At 35.4% G+C, this 19203-nt stretch overlaps 1 long non-coding RNA gene across 3 annotated transcripts in view; it reads left to right on the top strand.

Moving 5' to 3' along the window:
• Positions 1 to 19203, top strand: part of LOC135268339 (uncharacterized) — a 627138-nt gene that overhangs the window by 254196 nt on the left and 353739 nt on the right. For 2 of the 3 annotated variants that reach the window (XR_010336633.1, XR_010336631.1), the window contains one exon: positions 18909 to 19075. This is a non-coding gene — a long non-coding RNA (uncharacterized LOC135268339). The remainder of the gene's footprint in view (positions 1 to 18908; positions 19076 to 19203) is intronic. The other variant, XR_010336632.1, reaches the window with a different exon arrangement.

Raw genomic sequence — 19203 nt, 5'->3', positions numbered from 1 at the left:
GGGAAGTGTGATAGGGGAGTGAGAAATAAAAGACTACACACAGGGTAAAGTGTACACTGCTTGGGTGATGGGTACACCAAAATCTCAGAAATCGCCGCTAAAGAACTTAATTCATGTAACCAAACACCACCTGTTCCCCAAAACCTATTGAAATAAAAAAAAAACAGTTGAAGAACACATATTTTGTATATGTATTATATACTATATTTTTATAATAAAGTAAACTAGAGAAAAGATAATCATAAGGAAGAGAATATATTTACTATTCATTAAGTGGAAGCGGATTATCATAAAAGTCTTCATTTTCATTGTCTTCACATTGAGTAGGCTGAAGAAGAGGAGGAAGAGGATTGGGTTGGTTTTGTTGTGTCAGGGATGATGGAGGCAGAAGTTGAGGAAGTGGAATGGGAAGCAGGAAAGGCAGGCATACTCGGTATAATTTTTATTTTTAAAAAAATCTGCATATAAGTGGTCCTGTGCAGTTTAAACCTATGTTGTTCAAGGGTCAACTGTAGTAGCAATTTTTAACCAGTGTTAAGAAATCACTGTCTAGTGAAGTATACACCCTCTTTTGTGTCCTTAAGTGGCATTCTGAGATGAATTCTGAGTTTCTTACTGGAATCTCAATGGAAAGTGCACAAATATACTTTAGTTTTATTCCAAACATGTTTTGCACTTAGTGAAGTGGACTTTAGTTCTAATTTATTAATTTCTACTGAGTATTTTTATTTCCTCAAACAAGCTCAAACTCTGAAAAATGCAGAGAGCCTGTCTTTGTAGGTATGAAAGTAACTGTGATGCTGAAGCTCCCTGCTTCTACTACTAAGTAAAATATGTTGCTTTGTGGCCATAATCCCTCTAAGCTACATTTTCTTAGTATAATGAGGCTTCTCCAAAAACAGTGTTCTCTGAGAAACATAGTGAAGAAAGGGTTGTTTCTTTCTTTTCTTTTTTTAAAATATATATTTTATTGTGTTTTAGGTTTTGGGGTATGTGTGAAGAACATGCAACATTGTTGCATGGGTACACACATGGCAGTGTGGTTTGCTGCCTTCCTCCCCATCATCTATATCTGGCATTTCTCTCCATGTTATCCCTCCTCAACTCCCCACCCCTCACTGTCCCTCACCTAGTTCCCCCCATAGACCTCAGTGTTTGATGCTGCTCTCCCTGTGTCCATGTGTTCTTATTGTTAAACACCTGCCTATGAGTGAGTACATGCAGTGTTTGATTTTCTGTTCTTGTGTGAGTTTGCTGAGAATGATGGTTTCCAGATTCATCCATGTCCCTACAAAGGACACGAACTCATCGTTTTTATGGCTGCATAGTATTCCATGGTGTATATGTGCCACATGTTCCCTGTCCAGTCTATCATCGATGGACATTTGAGTTGGTTCCAAGTCTTTGCTATTGTAAACAGATGTATTTTCTTGAAAAAGAAATTCACTATCCTATTGGACTAAAAATTCATCTTTTATTGGTAGTGCTGATAGTTTTAGCTTAAAGAAAACTGTTAGAGTATTATGCCTTTAATAACTTTCTGTCCAACACAGAGTAGTCCAATGGCTTTTAAATGTCAGTCCATGAATGCAATTGGCTGTCTGTGATGATATTTTTACCGAAATGAAAAACAAAACAAAATAAACAGAAAAACAAGGGCATTGTAAAGTTGCCAACTGTCCTTTCTTGAGATGCTCTTAGGAAATAATTCTGAGAGTTAAGTTCTTTCCAATTTGTATGGCAACCATGCATAATACTTCCTTTATATTTTATAGTGTGCTTAATTTTCAAAAGAATTAGAAAACTGTATGTCTTTCAATTTATTTTTAAAATGTAACTGATCTAACAAATACAAAAGACTGTGAACCAAATATTTAGTCCACATACGATCCTATGAAGAACAGAGTATATGAAGAGGCTTAGAAATACATAGAACAAGTGAAGAGAGGAGCAGTTCTGTTCCATTCAGATGCTGATAAAAATCCATTTATGCCCATTTATGCTAGGAAACTTTGGCTCAATGTTTGCAGATACATTGATTATGTGATATTTTACAAATAACATTGAAGCTATATATATAAATATATGTAATGTAATCAATGTTTCAGAAAACATGAGCCAATTTTGTTTTGTTTTTCATTTCTCTATGGGCTGATAAAAAATATCAAAAATTTATATGGCTTCAATATGATTTGTTGTTATATTTTGTAAAAACTCTCTGGGTGAGTAGTAGAAAAATTATTCTTCTGTAACTAACTTTAAAAATCATCTGTTTTTTTTAATGTGGAAACCAGATGTTTCCCTTTTGACTCTATGTTTACTGTCATATTGGTGATGGATCTAATGCTTAAAAGAGCAAGTGCCATAGGCAGATCCGATGAAAGAGGCAATCCCCTACAGTATTTCAAAAAGTCCTTATAAGTAATTTGTTTTCCTTTGTTGTTTAGATGTCTATGTAGACTTCTAGCAAAAAGATCTACTAAATATTTTTACAGTATATACCTATAATCACAGAATTAGCTTAGATTAAGGGTTAAGTCATAAAGAACTTTTAAAAAATAGATTTTATTTAAGCCAGAATAAGAACGCAAAATAATCTTGAAATAAATTGTGTGCCTGGGTTAATCACAGGAATATGTGATTTTTTATTATTTGCTTTTTGTATAGGATGTATAAAGTCACACAAAACTTGGGAAGAAAGCGACATTCTGAAGTTCAAAAATTTTACTATGTTCAACAAATCTTTTATTATTAACCATAATAGATCATTCTTCAATAATTAATAGAAAATATTTTTCCTAATATTCAAAAATTTCAGATTAGATTATGTCTTACTAAAAAAAGCTTTTTTGGTGAGGTGATTTCAGCATAGATAATAAACAAAGAAAACCACAGTTTTGAACCTAAATGTCTAATCATAGAGTACTGTTTAGAAAAATGCTGATAGACATATGGCATGCAGGTACACAGCTATCAGGGACAAAATAGCTTAGAGACAAAAATACAGACTCTGTAACCAGACTGCTTGGGTTTGTGTGCCAGCTCTGTCCCTTACTCCCTGTGTAAAAATGGGCAGGTCAATTAACTAACTTCTCTATGCCTCTGTTTGTCTTTTTAATCTGGAAAATTGAGATAATAGTAAATACATCATAGTCATAGCATGGTTGTGAACATTAACTGTTAATATATGTTAAATGTTTCAAATGGTAACTGACATAGGAAAGTATAAGCTTTTACTTTTTGATATAAAAATTTTAAATGTTATGCAAAACATAAATTATATACTATACAATGTTAGGCAATATAAACAGGGTACATGATTAGATATGATGTGTGATTGCACTGGCTTTTAAAATAGGTTTAAAACAATTCCCATATAGAAAATGAATGTCAACCAGAAAAATTATAACTTAGTAGGAATTTATATTGCAGCCTAAATTAGTGTTTGTTTTGCTCAATAGATTCAATGTTCACAATTCCAACTTCCAATTTGCAAGTAGCGAAAAATATTTCCCCTACCCCTTTAAAAGTGAACTCCATGATAACTGGGGATCAACACAGCCTTACAGAAGCCCTGGGCTTGGCTGGGTCAAGGATCTCTCAGAGGCTTTCTGCAGGCCCACCCCTTGCAGCAGGCTCAATTCTCATGTGTCATGGACACTCTGGCCTCTAGAGAAAAATCAAAACTACAAATTTTAAATTGGAAAAAAGCCAAAGGTCAAATGTATCCCTTGATCTACTTCTGCTATTCCTGCCAATTTTTTTTACCGTTTCTATTATTATCCCAACAATGAACTCTCATTGAGCACAGCTGCTTGAGAGTTCTAAAAGAAGCTTGTCTTTTCTTTTTAAATCATCTCTCTATGGATCAGAAATAAAAAAATACACAATAACTTCGCTTGTTAAAATCCCACAATCCACAGGGATTGAAAATATGATCTTCGCCCCTAAATTTACTGTCGCTTTCATAAGAAGGTTCAATTATTTTTAAATAATGTAAATTCAGGTTCACTTCCAGTTATCACACAGATTGAAATAGGTTTGTTGTTTTAAAGTAACTTGCAAATATATCTAATGTTGAGTCAAATTAATAACTATTTTATCATTACCAACTGCTTATTGTCCAGGAAAATATTAAAACTGGAATTGGGTCAATTTGTTTGGAGGTGAAAGGAAGAGCAGTTACTAAGTTTTCTGAATTTTTTTTCAACTACAGTTTTTTTGTGATGCAAAAGAATTCTAAGAAAAGGCATTTTTGCCTGCAATACAGAAGCCATAAAACATTTTCTTTATGAGACAGTAAGTAATACTTGCACATATAAACTGTTGGTAACACGTGGTAAACAGGGTGACTGCTAGCATAATATTAAGAGAGAATTATGGTTCAATTACCCTAAAGCAGTTTTAATTTCCTTACGTCTCTATAAGTTCGCTATTAAAGGGATGAAAATAAAACTAGTTATATTGGAATCTTTATCTATAAATTTACAATAAAAATTTGTAAGGGGCATTTATTTGTCTGCAAATATCTGTGAAAAGATTAACATGGTAACAATTTCTTTCATAACTTTCCTCAGCATACTAGCTTTGCTTGGTCATGTAAACACAAAATTTACTAATTATTAGTATGATGATAGTATTTTAGAAAATATTCTGTTGCTACTTTTTATATTCACTTAGCAGTCATAATGCAGTCAAATTCATAATTAATAACTTATATCCTTCAGGAGCTACTGTGTTGAACCTTTTCTAAATCTTTTCTAAAACATAGCTAATATTCAGTGAAAGAAATACTTTTAATCATCTGCAGTCTATAATTCCCTTTGTACAGGATAACACTGAAATGGGCAGTCTAATATTGGAGAAAAGCCAAGAAACCAGAAGGTTGATGTAGCTATGAAATCAAAGGTGCTATGTGGTACTGGGAAGAAGAAAGGGTGATGAGAGGTCAGGCTGAAAAGAAAGATTGAATCTTGATTGTGAAGGGCCTGTGTGGTTTGGGGAGAAGACTGGAAGCAATGAATGGTTTTGAGCAGCAGAGTAGCACTCAGGTTTACATTTACGAAACATCTCTGGAAGCAAGTCTAGAAGAATATTAATAGACTATCTAGGTAATGTGAGGCTTTTACAATGATTCAAGCAAGAATTAACCAAAATGGCAGTCATAGAAGCAGTGGCAGAGAAGACAGAAAGGAATAGATCGATTCAAAATTTAGTTTTGATAATTTCATTCCAACTCTTCATATTTTTCCTTGCCCCATTTCAATCAAGGAGTTTTACTAAAGCATAATACTTCACTGAAAGTTAACCGAATAAATATATGGTGTTTGAGGGAATAAAAGGTATGCGGAAAAGAGACGACATATTTTCTAACATCAGGAGTAATAAGCTTGATGGAAATACTCACTCTTTCATGAACAAGCGCCTGACAGTTGACCCTTAGCTAAGTAATTAATAAAGATGCTAAAGAGGAAGACATTACATCCTTGAGGACTTCAGTTTGATACATGAATGCCTATCAGGGCTTTTTCCCTGTGGGATGACACAGATGTTTCCCACAAAAATTCTTTTGTACACCCAGGACATGCTTAACTTGTCTTTTGCCTGTCCTCTCCATTTCAGAGACATTTGCTAAGTGGCACAGGGCTAGAAATTTAACAAAGATGATATATTTTGAATGTTTCCTATGTTCAGTCCCCTTTGAACAATCAGGCTAATTATTATTATGGATTCATCACCCCTACTATTTTGTTATAGAAGAAAATTTGAATAGGTGGACATGTTTATTTTTGAATTTTTTCTCAATTCCCAATGATCTTTGAGGCACTTAAAAATTGATTTTTAAAAGATGTTTAATATAGCCTGTACACAATTACATGGTTCATAGAGTTGTTCATTTCCTCTTTTACTTAGAAATAACTGTATAGTTTCCCAGAGAGCATCTTGCTCTAATATAGTGATAGTTGAAATTTCCATCTTCACCTATTTGCTTTCTATTTATCAATCCACCCCATGCTAAGGCATTTGTTTTTGAGTTGGCAGTTGTTTTGCCGGGTCTCCCTGGGGTACCCAGTAGACTCCTCAGAGCATGCTGCAATCATGCATACAGAGCTGCTGCTAGTTTCTTTTAAGAGGCCTGCCTCCATCCTTGGGTAGGAGGAGCTGGAGCACAGTGATATCAGTTGGCTGACAGATAAATATAAAGTAAAGCCCCGGCTGCTTTTCTGTGGTGATCTGGGTGAGCACAGGCCTGTGGGAGCAGTAATTAGTGACACTCCTCTGAATCTAGCTCTCTTCTCAAGGATACTTTTTCATACTGAAGCCCTCAGTGAATTTACTCCCTTGATAAACAGATTTCCAATTTGCAAACACATCTAGTTAACAGTGAATTTGCCATGGATAGTGTTTGTTCTCTGTTGGGGTCCTAAATGTGACACTTAAGAATCAGCATAGGTTACTAAAAGACCTCAGGTTAGACCTTTCTAAAAAATGTATTGTAGAGGGTACAGAAGTGGGGTACAGTTAATCAAAATAGATTTCTGCAAATCAATGGATTTAAACCAGATCAATAGTTATTTAGAGTCAAATTTTCTTTCTCTTTATTTTCTTTTCTTTTAATAGAATTTAAACTCGCTAAGTTACAATCTGATGCTAATGTCAAACAAATATATTTTTATGAGAAAAATCCCCTAAAAATGAGAATAAATATTAAGAAGCAATAGGTAAAGGTAGTAGTGATAATTAAAGAAACAAATATCTTAGTCTATCATCAAATATTTCAGTTAAGTTCTAACAGAATCCAAACCTGGGAAAAGGCAGTCCCTACCCTGGCCCCCGTATTCAGAGAGCCAGTATTTCACAAACACAGATATTCATAGAATATAAAATACATTAACCATCTGTCACTTGGGATCTGTCACTCATGACCCATGACCCTTAATGTCTATTGTGACGAACATCATTTAGGCCCCAAGGAAAAAGAAGCCTCTCCTATATCTTCTGCCGTCTAACACTGAATTGAAAGATGACTCCATGACAATGACAAAATGCACACAAAAAAATGATCTTCTCATAATACTTCCTGGCTTCTGTGTGAATGAATCCAGAGTGGCCTGTTGGAGGATGAGCAGTCAGCTTGAATAGAAGTGAATCATCTCCGTTAGGACCATCCGAAGCCAGCCAAACCTCAGCTGTCCGGAAGCTGCCCACTTCTGGAGAGCTGAGCCAAGGCAAGAACTGCTCAGATGATCCCAGACCAAATTGTAGATGTTAAGAATTGTGAAGTAAACAGGTGGTTATTGTTTCTTGATCACTAAGTTTTAGGAAGGCTTTCGTACAGCAAACATTAATGGATACATTGGTATATAGAAATATGATTGATTTTTGTTTATTGATCATGCATATAATGATTACTAATTATTATCATAATTTGTAGATTCTTTTGATTTACTATAATCACACAAACTTCATATATGAATAATGACAGCTTTATTTCTTTTCAATACTTCTTTTATTTCTTTTTTTATTTTATTGTAGTTGCTTGAATCTCTGGTGCAATATTGAAGAAATATGGTGATCTTTGTCTCATTCCTAATCTCAGGAGGGAGAGTTTACAATAAATCTCCTTTAGGTATGAGGCTTCAAAACACCTTTAGCATTCAACAAATCTCTTGAAGGGGATACAGTCTGTGTGCTTGAAGTGCTTCAGGTCTCTACTTTCTTTTCTTTTCTTTTTTTCCCTTCCTTCCTTCCTTCCTTTCTTTTTCTCTTTCTTTCTTTCCCTCTCTCTTTCTCCCTTCCTCCCTCCCTCCCTTTCTTCCTTCTTCTCTCTGTCTCTCTCTCTCTCTGTCTCTATCTTGCAGCACTGCAGAACCAGAAGACCATCAAAAAGTGTCCCAATTTTGCTATCCCAGTGGGATCCCAGTGGACACCTTGGTGGAAACCACCAAGCTTCCATTGCCAGCTTTGCCTGTATCAAACCAGCAAGTGCTCTCGGGAAAAAGTGGCTAAAAATAAGTTAGCTGCCTCTCCGGGATTCCTTCCCATCCAGAATTTTAGCCTCTCTAGTCCTCATTGCTTCCATTGCTGTCTGATAGCTTTAGATAGAAGCTCTTTGTATTTATCTGGCTTGCCTATTTTTCCTAATTGGAGCTTTGGTCTATCTGACACAAACTATACCATCCTACTCAGAAACGTAAGCAATTTAGTCTGATATTTGTAATAGTTGCAGACAAAAACTAAGGAATATTTTGGATTATCAAAAAATTTATATTGCAATTAAATTTGCATATGTACAACTCTCTTAAAGTATTAACTAGGTTGCTACAATTTACATTACTGTTCACATTATAGTAGAAACTAATTCATACTTTTAGAGACAGTGAAAATTATGATACTAGTAATAGTAAATTATGTGATGAAATTAAAATGTTTTGTAATGTTTTCTGCATAAGTACAATGTATTGTTTGTCCCCATTATGATGTTTGAAAGTGATATGTAAAATTTATAATTTATTTTTTAATTTAACTATAGCTTTAAGATTTTAATTGCAATTTCAGTTACTACTGCCTCTGCAGAATTTCTTCAAATTGAGATTAATAAAAATCTGTCTAATAACTATCATAACTCAAAAAAGTTGTCTAATTTGGCATTTAAGCCACATTAAAATCATAACCTTAGGCACATTTTTCAGTTTTATAAATTTGAAGATACGGTTTTTACAAGGCAGGTGTTATGGGGCTGAGTATTGGTGTCCCCCCTACAGAGTTTAGTTTACAAATTGAACTCCTAACCCTCAATCTGATGGTATTAAGATGTGGAGCCTTTGGGAAGTAATTGGGTTCAAAGGAGGTCATGAGGGTGAAGTCCCTTGATAGGACTAGTGCTCTTATAAGAAGAGGAAGAGACACCAGAGCTTTTTCTGTCTGCCACGTGACAATACATCAGGAAGACAGCTGAAGTCGGGAAGACAGCCCTCACCAAGAATGGTATCTGTAGACACCTTGATCTCGGATGTCTCCCCCTCCAGAACTGTGAGAAGTAAATGTCTGTAATTTAAGCCACCTAGTCTTTGGTATTTTGTTATAGCAGACTGAGCTAAGTAGAAAAATAGAGTATAATTTACTTGGAGGCATTAGTTTAATTTCTAATTTACATATATTTAGTAATATGGTATGTATGCAGACGTTAATTTTTATTCTTGCTCCAAGTCATGAAAATAATGGAGTCAGACCTGCTATTTTGAAATTGTTATTTTATTTGTTTTGTCCATATGTACTGTTATTTTATTTTATCCTCTTGTGTCAGCTAGGGTTCAATCATAGGAGGAAGTTCACTATGAATATTATGGAATTTTAAAATTATTGTACAAAATAAACCTCAAACAATTGTTGAAGGATCAGAAAAATGAAGGTCTGAGGCCAGGCACGGTGGCTTATGCCAGCACTTTGGGAGGCTGAGGCGGGCAGATCACAAGGTCAGGAGTTCAAGACCAGGCTGACCAATATGGTGAAACCTCGTCTCTACTAAAAATACAAAAGTTAGCCAGGTGTGGTGGTACACGTCTGTAATCCCAGCTACTTGGGAGGCTGAGGCAGGAGAATTGTTTGAACCCGGGAGGCGGAGTTTGCAGTGAGCCGAGATTGCGCCACAGCACTCCAGCCTGGGTGACAGAGTGAGACTCTGTCTCAAAAACAAGTGAATAAATAAATAAATAAATGTCTGAAAAGAATCAGAAGGAAAATCTCTAATCCTATTGTTGATGAATGACTCGCATCTTGCAAAAAGCTAGGACTATCTGGGTGCTGGAGTAGAACTGGTGCAGAAGTCCATGAAAGTCATTGGCTCTTAACAACTCAGTAAAGCAACTTTTGTTGGTCTGAGTGTGCTTATATATATTCAGATCATATATATATATAATATATATATATAATATATATATATATTTATATATCTGATCAACAGGAAGGAGAGATGCACATGGAGCATCAAAGTGAAGACATACACTAATCTTCCAAACAATTCAAACCATTTCATCCCTCATAGTGCAATGGCTGCTTTTTTACATCTGCCTCCCACATCACATACAAATTTTTGTGTGTGGCTGACCTTAACCCGAACTTTTCAGGTAAACGAATTCTAGGCTATTTAGTTTGTTTAGTTAAGGTAACCCATAAACCACATTCTAGTCTATCACCCTGTAGTGTGAGTTAAAAACTTAGAGTTGGGAATATTGAGGTGCAGAAAGATTATGTGATTTTTATCAAGTACATCAAAAGCCACGTTTTTATTTTTTTTAGAACTTTTGACTTCTAATTCTTAGATCAGTGTGCTCAGCATCTTTCCTGCTGATGTGGTTTTTTCCTACTCTGTGTTTTTCCTTTGAATCTAGAACCATATTTGAATAAAGAAGGATATTTGTCCGTTAGAAATGTCTGAGCTTTCATAGAAATTACACAGCATGGGATGTTGAAGAATTGGAGCAGCCAACTTAAATTGAGGTTAACCATTCCCCCAAGGAAATGATGGCACCACCACTGGCATCATTAACCACAGCAAGCATTTCCTGAACTCTGTAAGACAAGAACATAGTGGAGAAATGACTTTCCCATCAGCCAGGATTGTCCCTTGCTTTTTAATTTATACCGTCATGCTCTGTCCTCTTCTCAAGTGTCTCTGCATTTGCTGAAAATGTCAGGAAGATGTGATCCAGGATTTAATATTTTATAGAGCAGAAATGTTAGTGTTTTATGTCTTGGGTCCTGTATCTACCAAGTAACGTCCCTACTGCAGTTCTTGCTTAGCTCCTGTCATCAACTGAAGTATAGTTGTGGTATTTACTGTTATTTTCTGTGACAAGGTAATACTAAACAGGAATCTATTTCTATTTTGTTTTGTTCTGTAATCTTCCTGCACAAGCTCAATAATTACCATATTAGAACTCATGGGATTTCCAGACTAAAATGTCTCTAATTGGCAGGCAAATCACAGTGATGGGAGATGGTGTTTGCCTGGTGGAGCACACTCTGACATCCTAGGCACACCTAAAAATGCAAATGCCAATAGTGGTGCATGAAGAATTCTTGGATATTCCAGGATCATGTCAAATTTATGTTTCATAGACAAAGTGCCAGGACAGCAAGAAAATATAAACATTGTCTTAAGCATATATCAAAAAATTAATTTTTTTTTAAAGTTCTAAAGGGAATAGAATTTCAAATACCTTCTTCATTGCACTTTATTGTGTCTCTTTAGTTTGTAAGCTGCATTTATCTTGTAATTTTATAAAGTGATGCTTCTAATTTTTACAAAGCACTTTCCTGTAAAACTTATATTTACTTTTTATTATAACCCTATAAAGTCAATGTTAATCTTTTCATTTTCAAATAGTAGAAATTGAGGCTCAAAGGATCAATGAGTTGTACAAAATCATACAGTGTGAGTGGACAAGGTGGGTCCCTTAAATGTGCTTTGTAATGTTATAAACTTACTCCTGCAGATAGCACAACACAGATGACAATATGCTATGCACTAGCAACATTTTTTTTTCAAAAAATACTAAAGACTTCCATGTGAATTTAACTGACACTCAAGTCTCTCTCTTTAGACCTTCACATTCAGTGACTTTTGACTTATCTTTTTTTTCTATTTTCTTTTTTTTTGACAGAGTCTTGTTCTGTCTTCCAGGCTGGAGTACAGTGGCACGATCTCAACTCACTGCAACTTCTGCCTCCTAGGTTCAAGCTATTTTCATGCCTCAGCCTCCCTGAGTAGCTGGGATTACAGGTGCATGCCACCACATCTGGCTAATTTTTGTGTTGTTAGTAGAGACAGGGTTTCACCATGTTGGCCGGGCTGGTTTTGAACTCTTGATCTTAGGTGATCTGCCCACTTCAGCCTCCCAAAGTGTTAGGATTACAGGTGTGAGCCATCGTGCCCAGCCCGATTCTTGATTTATATTTTTTCCTTCTCATCTAAACTCAACACAGAGGCTACATTCCCTGTTCCTATTCACCTTCATTCATTTCTGAATTCTTAGCTACCCGGTTTCTGCAGCCATCATATCTCATAAAATCAAAATGTACCTTCTAATTATTAAATGAAATGCATTTATGGATTTTTTTCTGGGATTTTAATATTTCTATTGAATTAACTCTTTAATTATAAAATGCTATTCTCTATCTTTAGTAATATTTCTTGCCTTGCCTTTAAAGTTTAATGTGTCTGATGTTAATTTAATAGCTTTCTTTTTCATTCTTTTACTTTTGAACTGTCTATGTTCTTTTTTTTTTTTTTTTTTTTTGAGATGGAGTTTCGCTCTTGTTACCCAGGCTGGAGTGCAATGGCGCGATCTCGGCTCACCGCAACCTCCGCCTCCTGGGTTCAGGCAATTCTCCTGCCTCAGCCTCCTGAGTAGCTGGGATTACAGGCACGTGCCACCATGCCCAGCCAATTTTTTGCATTTTTAGTAGAGACGGGGTTTCACCTTGTTGACCAGGATGGTCTCGATCTCTTGACCTCGTGATCCACCTGCCTCGGCCTCCCAAAGTGCTGGGATTACAGGCGTGAGCCACTGTGCTCGGCACTGTCTATGTTCTTAATATTCAGATGTAATCTCATGTAAACAGCATATACTTGGGACTTTATTTCTTTTAAGTTTGAGGATCCTTTATTACTGAACTGTTTGTACAAACTCTAACATGAAAATAAACCACAGAATATCAGATTATTTACAACACATTTTTGTTTTTTACAAAACATTATTTACAAGATTAATTCTAACATGATAGACATTCACAAAAAATCAAACATTTTACTAGATGCGTAAATAAATATTGACTTCAAGTGACCACTGTAAGGGACACGAATTCTACAGACCATTTGGATCAGAAGGTAGCAGCTCTGTTATCTGCATGCTAAAATATAATTTAGTTAAAAAAATCAAACATACTTTATACTTTATATATACTTTTGTTAGACACTCTGCATATTATATAACTTGCTAAAATATTTAGTAGACACAAGACAGCCATGAGAGTCCATTCTGCACCTGACACTGAGTCTGGGCATGCAAAACCAGAGATGAGTTAACATCTTTCTGGACTCATTTATATTTTATAATAAACTTTAAAGTACATGCAACAAATATTTAGCCATTGTGTTCTGGTTATAACATGAATGTTTGTATAATAAGATTTAGAGTTACTTGCCCTTATGGAAACAACTGAATTTGAGGAATCCATGGTGATATTAAGTTAATATCAAAAATGACAATTATAGATACCTAGGGCAAAGTTAGTATTTATGTTCATATGATACAGACACAAGTAAAAAATTAATCATACTTTTAATCAGATTTTTAGTGGACATGAAAGACACAGTTTAGGCCTTTGAAGTCAAATATAACTTCTTGACTGTCTGTTGGTTCTTTATTAATCCAGTCTGAAATTCCTTGTCTTTTAATTGGAGTCTTTGGCTGGTTTATATTTGATATGCTTTGGCCTATACCTATCATTTTCTTGTTTGATTGTTATCTTTCATTTTATTTCTGTTATTTGTTCTTTATTCTTCTCATTTTTTGGATTAATTATGGATTTTAAATATCCTATTTATCTGTAGTAATTTTGAAATTCATTTTAAACATATTTATACATTTTACTTTAAAAATATTTACCTACTAATTTACTCTTTCTTTTGCCTTTCATTTTGTTCCTGAATTTTTGTGGTTCTCCCTAGGAAAGTTTTTCCCTCTGCTTAAAATCTCCATTTAGTAACTATTGGATACTAGGTTTAGTACCTAGGTGACGAAACAATCTGTACAACAACCCCCTGTGACACAAGTTTACTTATATAACAAACTTGCACATGTGCCCCTGAATCTAATATAGAAGTTTGGTAAAAATTTCCATTTAGGCTGGATGCGGTGGCTCACGCCTGTAATCCCAGCACTTTGGGAGGCCAAGGCGGGCGGATCACGAGGTCAAGAGATCGAGACCATCCTGGCCAACATAGTGAAACCCTGTCACTACTAAAATATAAAAATTAGCTGGGCATGGTGGCGCACGACTGTAGTCCCAGCTACTCGGGAGGCTGAGGCAGGAGAATTGCTTGAACCTGGGAGGAGGAGGTTGTAGTGAGCCGGGATTGCGCCGCTGTACTCCAGTCTGGCGCCTGGTGACAGAGCGAGACTCTGTTTCAAAAAAAAAAAAGAAAATTTCCATTTAATATTCCTACTAAGTTAACATTTGTCTAAAAATCTTCCATTCTGCCTTTATTTTTAAGTGATATATTCAGAATGAGCATAGAATTCTGCATTAGCAGGGTATTTTTTCTTTTCGTACTTTAAAGATGCCATTTCACTGCCTTCTGGTTTGACCGTGTCTGCTGAGAAGTCAGCTGTCTTTCTGTATGCTTGCCCCTTTTAGAAGTAATATGACTTATTTTCCTTCTGATTGTCCTTTTTGCTAGTGTTTTGATTATGCTATACCTGTGTGTGTTCTTTATACTTTTCTTTCATGGAGTTTGCAGAGCTTTTTGTAAGTGTAGATTAAAGTATTTTCCAGTTTTGAAAATTTTTCACCAATTATCTTTTCAAATATTCCTTCTGCCTTTTTTGTTATCTTTCTTTGACTTCTCTCTCTCTCTCTCCATCTCTCTCTCTCTTTTTCCATATATATATATATTCATGTTTCCATCATTTGTTAATTTACATACCCAGCATAGTATAAAAGATGATTTCTTATAGCAGTAAAATGCTCCCCAAACTCTTTTTTGTTTTTTCTTTCTTTCAGTCAGGCAGACAGATGGAGAGATGAGAACCTCAATTAAATCAGAAAATGAGTTGAGTCAGGGCTAAGTTTTAGTTTTAGAAAGACTCAATCCATCTGTTTATTGTGCAAAGCCTGAGACCACTGAGAACATGTCAGATTTCTGTCTCTGGTGCTCTAAAAACTACAGAAAATGTGATTCTGCCCTTCAAAGCAAATTTCAATGTATGCAGTCCACATTGTTTCTACAGCTCTCTCATTTTTTAAAATATGATTTTACAATTTTCCAGATTTTATCTAGCTGTTACAGCAAGAGCATTGAGCTGTGATGGTGTAATAATTTTACCCAGAAGAAGAAGTACCTTTCCTCCTCTTTTGGGATTCACATTAGCATCAAATCATCCAGCAGGACTCTGCTAATTTTCTGTATTGCATGGAGTTACTACCTTTATTTTTTCTTCATCACATTCTATGAATTTTTTTAAATTTGGCAAACATCATGAGGCATTATAATTTTGATTCTATATGTTTCTGTGTTTCAAAAAACACTCTCAGGAAGCAGGACCTTCTTGCAGAGTATTCATTCTTAAGCAGATTAGCATATACATGTTGCATAGAGATAATAAGTGCTTCCCATACACTCAATCTCAAAATAATATGCTAATCACTTTTATATGTAACTTTGGTTATCTTCCTTTTTATTAAAAAATGTTCTTCCTATTTGAGATGTTTGCCACTCATTGCACTCATTCATCAATCATTACAGAAATAATTCTGAGGATTTTCTAAAAGATAGAAACAGGGTTAATAATGAACAAATCAATTATTCAAGTTCCTGTGCTGTTTTAATCTGAATGGCAGAAATGTAACACATTATGTCTGATGTAAAGTTGTACTAAATTCATTGCAGAGCACATGGATTTAGATGTGAATGTATACAATCAAGTCCAAAAACAAATTACCAACAGAATCAATGATTTCATAAATATAAATTACACCTACATTGCAGAACTAAAATGTGATATGGATAACTGCAAATTCTTCTAAAGTTTGACAAAAGATTTACACTCTCTGTTAGCTGCTATGCTAGGGAATACAGATGTGACTACTAAGGACAAGGTATATTGAGGGAGGCAGGAATTCCATGTTCTAGATAACAGTGGCCTCAATTCAGCCAGATAGAAAAAAAAAAAAAAGATAAGCACATGTGCATGCACACACACATAGCTTTTCCTGGGGGTGATACTTTCATTTTATTATTCTCTCTTATTGCCCTCCTTTTCTTTCCTTAACCTTTCCTAGATTGTAGTCCACTACATTGAGGCATTATGTTTCATCTACACAATTACATTGCTTTCCAGATACTAAAATTCTGGTTTAGTGTTAAGTTACATTATCATACTGCTGCAAATTCTTTGAGAGAAGAAGCTGCAGCAATTACCTCACTTTGTAAGTAGTCTTTATTTATGGCACATGATTTGAGAGGCACCAGTCCTGCATACTGGGGAGTAGTTCTCTCTAACATGTCTCTAGAAAAACCCATTCTTAATTCATGCTCTTTAGGAGGACCAGGGTAAGGTCATGGTGATTCTCAGATTCCCCAAGGGTTGCCTGTATACTGGGCCCAGTACGAAGCATTTTGCATGCGTTAACCCACTACATCCTCAAAATTATTCTGATGAGTAGATCCCACTTTTTCATTTTATGGAAAAGAAAAAAAAATATAGCAAAACTTTTGCAAAGCAAGACCCCTAGTCAATGACAGGGCAGAATTTTGAAGCCAGGGAGTATGGTGCTGCAGCCTGAACCCTTACCCATTGCCTCATGCCAACTTTTGAATAAGTTGGGGTTACTTGGCACGGAAGGAGAAGTCAAGCTATTCAGTACTTGCCCTTTAAGAAGGGCTCTTGGTTAAGAGGCAAATCAGTGGTAAGAAATGAAGGGGTGCAGTGATGCCGTTCTGAAAGACGAGGACATTGAAATGCCTTAGGGTGAGACTGGGTGCAATGGCAGGTGGCAAAGCATACTTGTAGTCTATTCTCTTGTAGCTACAAATAAGAGAATGTAATCTGAACATCAGGATGGCATAAGTGGTAGTCAAATATACTGTGCATAATAGTCACCTTCAGTGCTTGTTAAAATGCAGATTCCTGGCAGTACTCTCAGTTTCTTATTCACCTTGAGCATCTCAAGGAGGCTGTGCACTACCCATTTTTAACAAGCACAGCAGAGTATGCAATTAACTTTCCGACACACTTCAGGAAGAATGCTGTAATAGTATAGTCACGCGTCACTTAACGATGGGGCTACATTCCAAGAAATGCATCGTTAGGTGATTTCTTCATTGTGCGAACATCATACAGTGTACTTACACAAGCCTAGGTGGTATAGCCTACTACACACCTAGGCTACATGGTATAGCCTATTGCTCCTCAGCTGCAAATGTGTAAAGCATGTTAATGTACTGAACACTATAGCCAAATATTTATGTATCTAAACTTATCTAAACATATAAAAGGTACAGTACAAATATGGTATAAAAGATTTAAAAAAATGGCACAACTGCACAGGGTATTTGCCATGGATGAAGTTTACAGGACTGTCAGTTGCTCTGGGTGAGTGAATGAATGAATGAGTGGAGAGTGAATATGAAGGCCTAGGACATTATTATACACTGGCATAGGCCTTATAAACACTGTACGATTAGGCTACATTAAAATTATTTAAAATTTTTCTTCCTTCAACAATAATAAATTAATTTTAGCTTACTCTAACATTTTATGTTATAACCTGTTTTTAAAAAATGTTTTGACTCATAACACTGAGCTTAAGACACAAACACATCATACAGCTGAACAAAAGTACTTTCTTTTTTATATTCTTATTCTCTAAGCTATTTTCTGTTTTTGAAATTTTCATCTTATTTTTTACTTTTTAAAGGTTTAATTTTTGTTAAAAACTAACACAAACACACACATTAGCTGAGACCTACCTCAGAATCATCAATATCACTATCTTCTACTTCTGTGTCTTGTCCCACCAGAAGGTCTTCAGGGGCAGTGATACGCATGGAGCTGTCGTCGCCTATGAAAACAAGCCTTCTTCTGGAATATCTCTTCAAGCACCTGCCAGAGACTATTTTATAGTTACCTTTTTTTAATAAGTAAAAAAGTATACACTAAAGGAACAATAAAAAGTATTGTTACATAAACTAGTTATATAGTCATTTATTATTATTACCATGTATTGTTTACTGCACAAAATTGTATGTGATGTGCTATATTTTATACGACTGGCAGTACAGTAGGTTTGTTTATACCAGCATTATCGCGAACACCTGAGTAATGTGTTGTGTGCTATATAAGCTGACATTATGACAGCTATAATGTCACTAGGCAATAGAATTTTTTCAGCTCTATTGTAATCTTATGGGACCATAGTTGTATATGCCATCTGTTGACTAAAATGTCTGTGTAGTGCATGATTGTATAAAGTAACCATGCATTTTTACATTTTCAGTTTTTCATGACTTTAACCTGGCATGCAACTTTAAATGATAAATTAAAGACCTAAGGAAAGGGTTAAATATTGTATCACTTTCTAATTAATAATCAGTTTTTCTACACCAGTTTCATGTGTACTAAAGTCTATTTTTTTTTTAAAGTGAAAAAAAAATTGCCCAGCCTAATTACATATGCAGTACTGCAAATATTTTTTCCTGCATACTTATTTCAGTGGAATAATGGGAAACAATACACAATTCACAATTGCAAAGAGGATGGAATCAACCTAAGTGCCTTTCAATCAAAAACTGGATAAAGAAAATGTAGTATATAAACACCATGGGATAGTACTTAGTCCTGAAAAATAATGAAATAATGCCTTTTGCAGTAACTTGGATATAACTGGAGGCTATTATCCAAAGTGAAGTTACTCAGGAAAGGAAAACCAAATATCACGTGTTCTCACCTATAAGTGGGAGCTAAGCTATGGTATACAAGGGCGTACAGAGTGGTATAAGGGACATTGGAGTCTCAGAAGTATGGAGGATGGAAAGGGGGATGAGTGATGAAAAGTTACCTATTGAATACAACGTGCACTATTTGGATTATGGGTATACTAAAAGTCTTTCTTGGTTCTAGGTGTGTGTTCCTGGATGGGATGGAGGTGAATTTGGCATGGTGATCAGACATATGTAAATGTGTTTTGCGACAAGCAAGTACAATAAAATGGTAATTGGCAAACAACAGAGACCCCAGGCTGGAATGTCAGAAAGTCTGCTGCAACTTCTCCATAGCGTGTGTAGCAGGTAACCCCAATGTGAGCATGCAGAAGTCTCATTTGAGGAAAAGGCTTATCAATTCAGTTTGGATGCCTGATAAGAAAATATACACATACAGATTAAAAATTGGCTGGCCATGGTGGCTTATGCCTGTA

This window comes from Aotus nancymaae, unplaced genomic scaffold (genome assembly GCF_030222135.1).
Source record: "Aotus nancymaae isolate 86718 unplaced genomic scaffold, 86718_ANA_hifiasm-v0.15.2.pri h1tg000040l, whole genome shotgun sequence".
NCBI lineage: Eukaryota > Metazoa > Chordata > Mammalia > Primates > Aotidae > Aotus > Aotus nancymaae.
This window is presented reverse-complemented; position numbering and strand designations above follow the sequence as displayed.